The following is a 12,986-nucleotide window of genomic DNA, read 5'->3' on the forward strand; positions in this document are numbered from 1 at the left end:
AGCCAATGAAAGAAGAATTATGAAATCAAAGCAAAGCAAAGGGTTTCCTGGTTAATCTAAGGGAGTAGTTCATGAGTTCTACAAATCGTCCAACAGAGATGTAAGAGAAGGGGACAGATGAAAAGAGTACAGATGAATTTACCCCCAAAATATTGTGTTTTTAAGATATCATCATTTTGTCCAAGGTGACTTGGACAGCATCTCTGGAGCTCTTGAATTTCTTGTATAAAAATATTCTTTTACATCAAGAAATGCTCCCTGTCATTTTGTTGATTTTATGCTTTCATAAGAAGTTCTAATCCAAACAGAACCGTTCCATAATTGTATTTATTTTTAGCTTACGTATTTCAAAAAATAAAATGTTGATTCATTTGTCTTCATAATTAAAAACATGCTGTACATGTTTCCAATTTTAATTTGACTTCATTAGGTATTACAGATTGTCCATTTTAGTGGTTCATGTAGATATTTTGTTGCTGCTATCCCAGTATCTTTATAGAGACTCTGTAGACTCTGAACATGAAACAGTGGTATCACCTGGGGGGGAAAAAATCACGAACACATTTAGATAATATATAAACTATTTAGGATGTGATAGATACGGTTCTGATTCATTTTTTTTCCTTATATACCACAAGATGGCATCATTTAGTTTAATAGGTTAGAAACCCTCAACTAGCAAATAGGAGCCCCAGCAATACTTTTATAGCCCTCAAACTTAATTCATAATAATTCATTTAAAATTTAAAAAACACATAATTGTCCAAGCAAATTCTTGATAAACCAGGGAGTAATTAATTAAAGCAACTGCTCTGAAATCTGGACAAGCAAAATGGTTCTAGAACATAGTCACCAGCATGAACTCAAACCTCTTAAGATCAGATTGGTTCAAACCCTTAGATTTTATTTCATGAATAAAGTTGATGAACCAAAGCAAATCTCTGGAGTGAAAGACATTAACAGAAGTGATTACCTATCTGGTGGCATCCCAGTAGAACCCTGAAAGTGCTCCTGCAGATGGCTCCAATTGGAGAGTTTGGATTCAGATCCAGATTGCCCCAGAGTTTCAGGAAGGAAAGTATTTGAATACTGAGTTACTGGTTGGAACTGTTTCTGTCATTTGCCTTTCTGGATCATAGGAACACAGGACAATTGGGCAGGAAGGGACTTCACAGGGTCATCTAATCCAGCCCCTGATCAAGGCAGGAGCATCCCTGGCTAAACCAGTGCCTGTCTAACTTGCTTTTGAAAGTGTCTGCCCCTGAAGAATCTACAACTTCTCCAGGTACCTGTTCCAATACCTGATTACTCTCATAGTTAGAAATTTCCTCCTAATCTCCACCCTAAATGTCCCCTGCTGCAGCTTGAGGCTATTGATCCCAGTCCTGTCCCCTACAGCCACAAGGGAAAAGTCCATCTCCATCCTCTCTATAATCACCCTTTAGGTATTTGAATACTGCTATCAAATCCCCCACTAAGTCGTCTTTTCTGCAAACTAAATAACCCTCATTCATTCAGGCTTTCTTCATAAGTCTTGCCTCCCAGACCACTAATAATTTTTTTTTGCTCTGTCCTGGACTCTTTCCTAACTGTCCACATCTTTCTTGAAGTATGAGGCCCAAAACTGACACAATACCCCTGAAACTTGCCCTGAAAAAGTTTCAGCACATCTGGAAATCTCTATTTGTTTGAAAATGATATGTCCTACATAGGGTTTTATTCAGGGCAAAGATTGCATACTTTTTAAGCAACTCTGTAATGCAGACTTGGTGGCCTCTGAGTCTGACAAATCTTCTGAGTTAGTAGGCAATACTAGGAAAGTAGGAGGAAGCTTGTTTTTCAGGAAAAAATTGAAGGAGATCAAAGGCACTGTTGCTGGAGGTCAGAGTACAGGAAAGAAGTGATAACAAAGAAAAAAGGAAATAGGAGAACTGAGGAGGAAACAAAGAAAAAGGAGTAACTGGATGCCTGAGTGTTCTGGGCCGCAACAGCACTTCAACCCTCAGTAACCTTCCCTTAACTAGATATTAGTTTTTGTCCGAAACATCCCAGTTTCTTAGCAAGTACTAATCCTTCTGTGAAAGGGTTTGCTGATTCAGTGATTCAGGGACTTTGTTAATCTATCTAAGCATATTGACAATGGGAATTGATTCAATTTATAATATATAAGGTAGTAAGGCTGTGCAAAGCTTCAGACAGAGCTTCAGATCAGGAGAAGCTTCGGGGTCCGAAGCAGCACATCCAGGTCAAAGCACTGCCTCGTTTGGCTTCCCGAAGTGGGTCGGAGCTTCCGAAGAGCTTCGGAGCCACTTCAGAGATCCGGCCATAGGGTATAATGGGGAAACAATAAAATATCTATAACTTTGTTGTTTTTTGTCTGATTTGGATGAAATTTTCAGAGATGGTAGACTCTGCAGAGGGAATGAAGCCTGCCAAGTGTCAAGAAGATCAGTGCAGGCATTTGGGGGGAGCAGCACCCCAAATTTGTAAAAGTAAAACTGCTACGTCTATGTGTTACAACTCAGGGGGGTCAAAACTGCAGGGGTGGTAGCTCTTGCTGAGGCCACAAAGCCTGCCAAGTTTCAAGGAGATCAGTGCAGGGGTTTGGGGGGGAACTGCCTCTTAAGCTGCAGACAAGCAAAACTGGTGCCATGGGTGCTGTGGGACTGACTGTGTCAGTCTTGGGGTGGGGAGTGGAGACACTGCTGCAGGCCTGGCGGCTAAGCTACTGTGTTCCCAGTTACCAACCAATCATGATTCACTCAGGGACCAGGGACTTAGGAACCAGCTCAATACGCAGGACCTAGCTACTACATAACGAGTTAACCAGCATCCATTAGCACCTACAAAACCAGGGTAAGGAGAGGAAAGACTCAATACAGACCATCAACTGCCCCAAGACAGACACAGTCTTGGCACGAGTTTTGCCTGTCAGCACCTGGGGGTGCAGGGCCTCAGAACCCCTCTGCACTGACCTCCTCCACAGCTGGCAGGCATTGTGGCCTCAGCAGGGGCCACCATCCCTGCAGCTGTCACCCCGCTGAGCCTTAACACACGCAATGTCACCCATGGCACGAGTTTTGCTTGTCCGCAGCTTGGGGGGCAGTTCCCCCGAGACCCCTGCACCAATCTCCTTGAAACTTGACTTTGTGGCAGGCTTTGTGGCCTCAGCAAGAGCTACCACGCCTGCAGTTTTGACCCCCCTGTGGTGTAACACACAGCTGTGACATGAGTTTGGCTTTCAAGACTTTGGGGTACAGTTCCCCCAAACCTCCTGCACCAAACTTCTTGAAACTTGGCAGGTTTCATGCTCTCAGTAGAGGCTACCATCCCTGCAAGATTCATCCAAATAGGACCAAAAACAACAAAGTTATATATATATTTCATTGATTCCCCATTATACCCTATGGCCAGATCTCCGAGGCAGCTCTGAAGCTTCGGAGCCGCTTCAGCTGAATCGAGGTGGAAACCCGGTCCACAGCTCTAGATCGGATCACGGCCATCTGAAGCAGTCAGATCCAAAGCTAGATCAGATAGCTGCCGACTCGCACAGGCTTATAAGCTGGTTGCCCTAGTAAATGGGTTGACATTGGAAAGAGCCATACCTGGAAAGGTGTGTGTAAACTTTAGCTTACAATTTATTTCTTTGTTAATGTAGATTATCACTAGGCAGGACTTCTGGTATATATAATGTGTTATATATTTTTGGAAATGGGTTGTGAAAAGCACTTAGAGATGTTAAATTAGTGCCGATGCTATGGCATGGTAATATATGTGCACAACTGTCATCAGCTGGTCTGCCCAGGGGTGTGTGATGGATATTTCCCTATCAAGTGTATCAGTGGGCTCATCTACATGAGACATTTACTGTAGTTGCCTAATTAGCTCCACAGTAATGGTGTTATTTACTCCACTGTAATACACATGTAGACACTGATGGGACTGGCTAGGGTATGAGGGTGCTTCAGTGCAGGGCTGCCGACCGGCTAGCCCCACACTAAAGCACCCTCGTGCTGCAGCCAGCCCCTCCACTGCACATTGAGCCAGGTTGGAGCATCCCCGGGCTGGCAGACTGATCCCCACCCAGGCCTAATGCCAGCAGCAGCTACTCTGACCTGATCTAATGTGCTGCAGTCCTGGGCACACGTGTAAACGTGGCACTCAGGAGCAATTTATTCATTTGAATTGATAGCACATGTAGAGGCCTACAGGTTGTAGCCATATTGGTCTATAGGCAAAAGGACTCAGAATTTGTGGTAGAGGTGATATCTTTTATTAAACCAACTAGATATTTGCAAAAAAAGTTCTTTATTTGCAAGCTTTTGGGCGCACAAATGTTTCTCCAGGCATAGGAGAATGCAAAGATTGTAACATTTCTCCTTGGTGGAAATGAAAATTCATATTTCACAGGAGAGCTGAAGATGTTGTAAGGTCTTCTGGTTGGAAGGGTTCATTCTATGCAAATTAGGCTCAGATAAAAGTTAGAGCAGTCTATTTACCTTGAAGTTTTCTGATGGCGAGGAGGATGTTGAATTATGTTTCCTTCTGGTTATGATGTTTCATATTTTTCAGGAGGATGGAGGGATGGAAGGCTCTCCTGATCAAGGAATTTCTCCTATGAAGCATCAAAAGGGGTATAAAACTTACTGAGTTAGCCAGAATCAGGATAACAGCTATTTAAATTTAACGTTCTCCAAAGACTAAAGATTTTTCAGAGAAATCTAAGAATTAATCAAGGAAGTATCCCTTGACAGGTTCCCATTATTCATCAGCTTTATTTTCAGAAAGGTTTTCAGCGATTCTGAGAGTGAGGGATTTTAGTTTAACCTAAGGTTAAAAGCTTTGATGAGTATCTCCCTGTACTTGTAGCCATGAACTAGCTTCTATATTGGGAAGTTACACATCTTAAATCCAATACTACCTTTTCTTTAGGAATTTACTGATAAACCTCAGGCAAGGGCCTCAAAATTATAGGTCTACCAAAAACAAAGTGGCTCAGAGAAGCCCCTCAAAATTGGATAATCCTGGATAAGATGATGGACTGGCTCATGCTGCAAAAGAGAATATAGTGGCTGATACTTTGAGGAGCTACTGGGAAACAAAAGGCTCAGCATGAGAAACTGGAGAGAACAGTAAATGCCAGGAGACTGTTAGAAGATTCAGAAATCTTCCAATGACTGTGACTAGTTTTACGATGTCATTTTCTGCTAAGCTAATGCACATGTTACCTGCTGCCTACAAGAAGCCTTAGGTACTAAAATAAACAACATAAAATTACACTCCTTTAAGCAACTATTACCACACTTGCAAGTATTTATTTGCATGTATTAAAAAATGTGTTTGTTTAAGCTTTTTGTACCTTTGGCTATATTTCTTAAGCATCTGGGGCAATTTTACACGTGGGGAGGAGGGAGGGGGGTGCTTTAGAGTAGCTCTGAGAGCTGCTCTAATTAAAGTGCCACGGTGTCTCGTGTATCAGCGTCCCTCCTCGGCACTTTGAAATGGTGTCAGAGGCACTTGAACTAAAAGCTCATTTGGCAAGATTTAGTTCAAACACCCTGCCGGCATTTTGAAGCATGGGGATGCTGATAGACGAGATGTGGAGGCTGGCTGGAGTGCAGTAATTATCACGCTCCAGCAGACTTGGTTAAGTGAGTCTGCTCCAAGAGCAGACTTGCAGCACATCTACAGGCACCCCTGGTGAAATGAGCTCTTGCTCACGAAAAGCATCTGATTCAGTTAATTTATAAGGTTCACTTCTACCCTGACTTCTGTATAACTTTAAAGCAATTTATAGTTGCACCTTGCATTTCTTTCCCCATGTAACAATAAGTTATAAAGCAGAAGAAGAAGAGATACAGGCAGAAGATGGTAAATAATACTTGACTTTTACATTCAATTTGCATCTAATTTCTGGTGGGAAAACACTGCATTTCCCTGGACCTAGGCTGACAATTGTCAGTTAGTGTGGTCTAGATCTAAAGAAGCTTTCAGCTGATTTTACAGGATAATGCTTTGTGAAAAGAGCATTAGGTTACAATACAATAAGGAAAATTTATATTTGAAATGAGACCATATTTTACTATGTGGGTCAAGCTAGATGCAATGATGCAGTTGTTTTAGATAATGCTATCTCCTTTATCACTGAATCTGTAATAAATATTGTGTTGCTTGGTTGCTTAACATAACAGGAAAATAATTCTCTGTATTTAAAGTCCCAGTGGGAACAAAAAAGGCTGATTGCAATTCTTAAAATAAAATAACTGGTAGAGAGCAATGTTTTTGTTCCATCCAGATAAATAAGATCAATAGACTAATTGTTATTCTTCTGCCAAGACACTGTATATTCTCTATTGTAGTATAAAAATGAGCTAAAAATTCAGTTTGAACTGAACTGAATTTTGAGTTCCTTTACATTGGGTTTGATTTCTGTTCCCATTAACATCAGAAGGAATTTTGCCATATCCTACGATAGGAACAGGATTGCATCCATTGTGTCTTAGTGAATTACAGTGTGTCCGGAGAGAGGCAGATTGCCGTGTTGATGTGCAGTGGCTGCCGTTTTGAATTACAGAGTCAGTCATGCAGCTCAGCTTGAAAATAAGACAAGCACAGTACTTACCATTAGATTTCATCCAATATTTTAATTAAGACATAATGTCATTGAAATATAACACTGTCCCTGGATAACAGTCTCCTGTTGCTGAACTGATGCCAAGAAACCATGGCACTTACTGAACGTAAACACCAAGGCAAACACTTCTAAGGCTTCCTTTGGATATCATTCGATTTCAACTCTTCTGTTGCTCTTAAAGCTGGCGGTTAAAAAATAAAATAGATCAGTGAACATGAATATATCATAGTGACACTTGTTTACCATGGACCAGAAATTCTTCCACATCTGTCTTCTGTAGGATGGAAATTCTTCCACATTCTTCTTCCACGGAATGACTTACAGTGTTTGTTCTTTTCTAGCACAATAAACTAGATCATTTGCCCAAAGGCCCCTGTCCTGTCTCCAGGTTTCCCTGAAGTTCTGCTCCACTGTCCGCCAAGACAGGTACCTATAGATGCTTCCTGAATGATAATCCCAATATGCGAAGGAGGTCCACTAGGGAAACGGCATTGTTTTACCACAGAACCATAGCTCTGTTTCCCGCTGTGTTCATGTCTCTGCTCAACCTCTGCCCTTTTTGTCTCTTCCACTCACTCCTCAGGTCCAATAGTTTAGGAAAATACCTAGGCTGTGCTTAACTTCTAAGCTTTTTTTTCCATGGAGACATGATAACATGCTTGATAAGATGCTTTGGTTGAGTATGTCCTAGGCAAGAGATGCTAAATCAGGACCAGGATCTTATCCAGGGAAGTGAAGTGAACTTCTAAGGAAGTGAAGAATGATGCCAGCGGGGAGTGTGGACCCCTTTTAATTCCATGAATGAAATGAAATTAAACAGCATAGGGGAAGCAATCCTTCCCATACTAAGAAGCTTCATGCTAACCTGCCTGGAGAGCAGACATATTTTGTGTTGGTAAAGATCCATATTACTTTTTGTTATTAATATTGCCAAACTGCCCAAGAGCCCCATCATGGACAAGTACCCCATTGTGCTAGATGCTGTGAAAACACAGAGCAAACAGATGGTTCCTTCCCCAAAGAGCTTATAATCTAAGTAAAAATGCATGCCTGGAAAAGTTCAGTGTTTATCCTAACTTAATAGCTATACAAATAAGCCATTATTTAAGTAGCCATACATTTTTATAGCTTCATTTGTGTCCACAAATAAGCCAGGGGATTCACCAGTTTTTATGCACTTTTTACACAGTAAACTCCAGCTCAAAAAGGGAGCATTACAGCAGGAGACACTAAAAACAAAAGGACAAAAAAACCTGCTTGCAGACTTAATCTTAATGACTTGAATATTCAAAATAGGAGTTAGGGCCCCAATGGGTGCTGATTCCCATCGATTGAGTGCTTGTATCTATGGGATACCAAGAGAACTGGTCCCTTAGGATTCTTTAGTGATATCTTCCAACCGGTGCCCCACAGGCTGCATCTGGTGGCATATGTTCCTCCCTCCCTCCATCCCTTCCCCCCACACTGCTCCTGATGCTGGGGCAGCCGGGTTTTGGGGCAGGGCAGTATGGCAGGAGGAGGCTAGGAGATCCAGCTGCGCTGCCCACACAGTGGTGGGGATCCTGGTAAGCCAGAATAGCCACAGCCCATGCTGCATGAAACCCGGGGGCCTGAGACCCACAGCAGCTTGTGGCCACCAGCCTCTCAGAAGTCCTGCTTTATAGGACCAGCTGTATAATTGGGAGAGATCTTAGACAAGCTCTTAGGCACAAAGTGACATTCATCACGTCTGTGAGGAAAGCAGAAATTCCAGCTATAAACTTTAAAGAACATTTCAGCTGTTTACTGGGAATAATTTTCTGATCAAAAGTGGTAGAAGTCTCATTGCACTGGAGATTAAAAGTTAGACTAGAGACTGCCACACTAATGCCCATTTGTGGAATAATCATGCTTTAGCAGAGTCTGATTCTGAAATAATTGGGCGTGGGGTCATACCTTTGATAATCTAAGAGTCTTTTCCTACTGCAGGTTCTAGGATTTTATTTCTACCAAGTTCTTTAGCTCATAAAGAAGGAAACATTCAGCCTGCTTTCATCATATAACCTTAGCGTAATGACAAAAATAAATGTGTAGTATTCTTTATGAGGAAGCAAAAAGATATTTTTAAATGTCTCCATTTTCATATACCAAAATCCTTCTCTTTAGAGATAATGTTTTAACTTCACAAAGCTCCTTGTATATTGACAGCAAAAGAAACATAAAAGTTGGGAAACAAACAAAAAAAAAAGATACTAAGAACATCCCTTTACCCCTCATCACCACTTTCATTGTGATTGCTTTGAAGCACATAAAAAAGACAAATGAAAAAACCCAGCCATGATTTCCATTTGCACAATGGCCATATTATGCTACACTGACACTGAAAAAGAGGAGTTAAAATGGGAGTAAGTAAACAGACTATTTAAAGAGTCCTTATTTTAAGTGAAAATCGTGTCCACTGAGAAAAACAGAGAAAAATAAACACAGGGACCAAAAAAACGAAGCAGCACATTTTTCTGAAGTAAATTGCTAATGTGATAAGGAAGAGAAAGGTCAAATGTGACACTGAGTCAAGGGACAATGCACAGGAGGCCAACTTGGAGCATGAGCAGGTATCACTGTACCACGGTGATTAGTCTAAGACTGACAAGCCAGCTCTAGGCCCCTAGACCTATTGATTCTACTGCTGCACTTTTTTTGTTACATATTTTTTAGATATTGTTTCTCCTCATTTCACAGAAATCATCAGAATCTTGTTCTCAACCACATCTACAAAAACTCAAACTAGTACCCTTGGAGTATTCAACTCACTGAGGCATTAAATGCATTCTTGACTTCATTGTTCAAAAATTGTAACCACACCAGACAATCTTGCAAGAGAAAAAACACATCCTAAATCCAATATGACATTCTTTCCTCTTATGCAAAGGCAAAACACAGAACAAACAGAAAATGTTACTAGTTGTCTGAATATTTCCAGATTTTCAGAAAAAAATTGCAATTCAAGATAATAGAGAATTTATTACAAACGTTACTAAGATGTGCTGGTAGATAAAATAATGACCAGTGAATGTCCAAAAATCAGAGCCTTGTGGAAATTGACATAGTTTTCAAGAATTTCTCCAGGAATATTACAGAAGCTGGCAGGCACATTAGTTCATTTGTTGCAAATAAATTAGCTGTCTCACTTCTGAATTTGGGCTTTTCTGTTCACTTAAAATGACATGTTTCAAATGCTAGAAGAAACTAGTACTAAATACTTATTAGAGCTAAAATATTCTCAATGGCTGAGAGTGAAACTAAGAATATAAACTATACCAATAACACTCAACTACGAACATCAAGATTTATTACCATATGGGTTGTTTGTTTTCTTTCATACGAGTGAATCAAATGCAAAGATACTATATACTTAGTTCATAAGCTCTGAAGGTAGACCTGAAAAACATGATTGATCTAAGGTTTGTAATGACTTTTTTTTGAGTAAGTGAATTTTAGAGAAGTATCATCAGAAACTCATCACTATTGCAAGTATATGTGGAACATGATTGGCTTGCAATAATATCAAAGACAAAAGATTCAGAAAAGTATATTTATGGAGGTTCCTTAACAATTCCCAAAGTTCAGCTACAGTATATTCAAAGGGTGAGTTGTCATTCCATTTTTACCTTTTTTAAGATGACTTGCAAGCTCCCCTTTATCTACAAAAAGAAATTATAGCAGGAGCTTTTCTTTTGGATGCATACCGTTTACATTCTCAAGTAGGCAGATTTTTTTTTTAATCTAAATCATCTTTACTCTCTCTTTGGTGAAACTACACTATCTAATAAGCTAGAAGCACAACTCATAATTTTGTTAGGAATAACATGTAAGCCATTCATGCTGTCAAGAATAATATTTGGCAGTATGAAAATAGCTATTAATTTAGTCAAATCAGCACTTAAATGAGTCATGTTTCAGTAGTGCAAATCTTCCCATGCTTAAATAGGTATTTCCTTTTGTATATCTAGAGGATAGAATTTAAGATTAGGATTTAGTTTTGAACAAAACATCTTGGAAGTGATCAGCTCCCAGTACCCCTGACTGTGCAGGTATTTTAAAAATGAATTTTGTGTTAGTGAAAGATGTTGGCTTAACTGACCTGATGGAGAAAATTGACAATACCCAGAGAGAGGGTATTGCATGAACCCAATAAATTCAGGAACTGGCTATCCCTTCATCCAAAAAAAACAAACAACCCTGCAGTCAGCAAAGAATACATGGAGAAAGAATCGGGAAGTCTTTACAAGGTCAAAACAAAGAAAAACCTCAAAGGCCAGTTACAGTTTATTTGACTTCTGGGGAGGAGATAGAACTTCTCCGAAAAGTATCCACCACAGGAACAGGAATGGTCTTCCGCTCAAGATGCCGAGTAGGGGGAAACAACACGAAAGGTAGGGAGAGGGTGCCTATACAAAAGTTTGCCCAACCATAAAATGTCAGAGAGAAAGCTGGCTAACTGATAGTCCTGGGAAAGAGAAATCCCCCTAGTTAGCCACCCTACAATGGCAGTGCAGAACTTTCACGTTAACTTCTTAGTGAGTTTCAGAGCTACCCTAAAGCCCATCAAAAGTAATGGGAAGCTTTGATTGGACCCAAGGAGGAAGTTGAAAGGTATTTTATCCCTCCTGTAATTTAATGAACCATAAACAGCAAGACCTACCATTGTGGTTTAGTGGTAGAATCCTTGTCCCCCATGAGGGAGACTTGGGTTTAATTCCTAAATGCATATATAACTACAGTCATTGAGGCACCAAACATCTGGACTCAGTCTGGTCTTTGGATTGTCTCAGTGGTCTAAAGGAAGGATGAATGGTCTGAGCAGCTTCCATGTCTCTATACTCCTGCCTAAGCATGTGCATCAAAGGCCCTGGTGGCCTCTCATGCGTACACCATGATCCAGACGGAGCAATTGTTGCCTACTAAACAGCAAGATGACCAATAAAGATGTCATTTAAAGTTAATTCTTATTGTATTTATATGAACATCTGACCAGTAGGAACTGGACTGATGTCAATTTCTTTCTGCAAAGTGTATAGATGTGTATTCAACCCATGATTACATGTCTTGGGAAGTGAACTATCAGCTCTCTGCGGTGAGCTTGAAAATAAAGTACAGTATTATTGCAGTCAACCCAAACATGAATATGTTCACTGCTGTGATTCTTATCAATGCATTTACATAAGAGAACTCCCTTGTGACACTTCACCTTTCCTATGAACTTCACAATGCTCGCTGGTTACTGAACTGAAAAAAGAACAACCTTCACAGTGTACAAAAGGGAGAAGGCTACATTAATTTTTAGTTCATATTGAGCAATCTACAGATGAAACCACTTAAAAGACATTAATTGTTTCATTGGCACCAGATTGAAGTATCTATCAGAGCCCTTCTCCTCTGAAGCTTGTTAAAGAAGATTTAACATGAGTGACAACATACTCATTAAGAAACAGAGGTGTTTGGAGGATTCAATCCAAATGAATAAAGTTTTTAGCCATTAATGTTTGTGTAGAAAATGTTGCAAAACAAATCCCCACAGGAACCCGAAGATTCAGATGTGTTGTCTCTGCTGGGTTATTAATGAATTTGTGTGGTTGGTGCAAATGAATCATGCAGAGCTGAAGCAGATTCCCGTTTTCTTAAATGTCTCATTACAGTGTGTGTCAATATGGCAAGGTTAAAACCACGAGACACACAGAGGCACTGACAATCAGACATTTACATCTGAATTCCAGCTCCAGTTGTTGGAGCCCTAAAAATTCAATACACCGAGTGCTTTTTCATTCTCAAATGAAACAGGATCAAAACAACATACTTTATTGTATTTTAACAATGTGTTTCATTTTGTTAGACCCACTATGTGAGAGATGATTATTCAGATTATTGTAAATTTGGATTATTTTTTAAGGTTTCCAGAATAAACAGTAACATTCTAACAGAGCTGTGATTACTCAGAGAAGCCTCATTTCCCTTGTTTCAAAAAGGTTCTGTTTTCTATAAAAAGCTGATAGTGTTAAGTGCAGGGTTTTAAAAGGATTGCATTTATTCATTTCCATTATAAAAATCCATAAATCTTTAAATAATCTTTACAATAAAATTGAAATGCATCTGTTTCAAAGAGCCACATTTCAACAGCAGTCATTCTAAAAGGGTAATGTGTTGTAAGCATACAGTATGGAAAATGCTGGACATATGTGCACTGAGATGGTAGAATTAAACAATTTTTAAAAGATGCCAATGATATTTGATGTGTAAAATATAACCTTTGACAACTTTCTAGCTTCAGCCACCCTGACAGTTTGTGTGTGTGTGTGTGTGTGTGTGTGTGTGTGTG

The sequence above is a fragment of the Gavialis gangeticus genome, unplaced genomic scaffold, assembly GCF_001723915.1.
Source record: "Gavialis gangeticus isolate Ggan-Ray unplaced genomic scaffold, GavGan_comp1, whole genome shotgun sequence".
NCBI lineage: Eukaryota > Metazoa > Chordata > Crocodylia > Gavialidae > Gavialis > Gavialis gangeticus.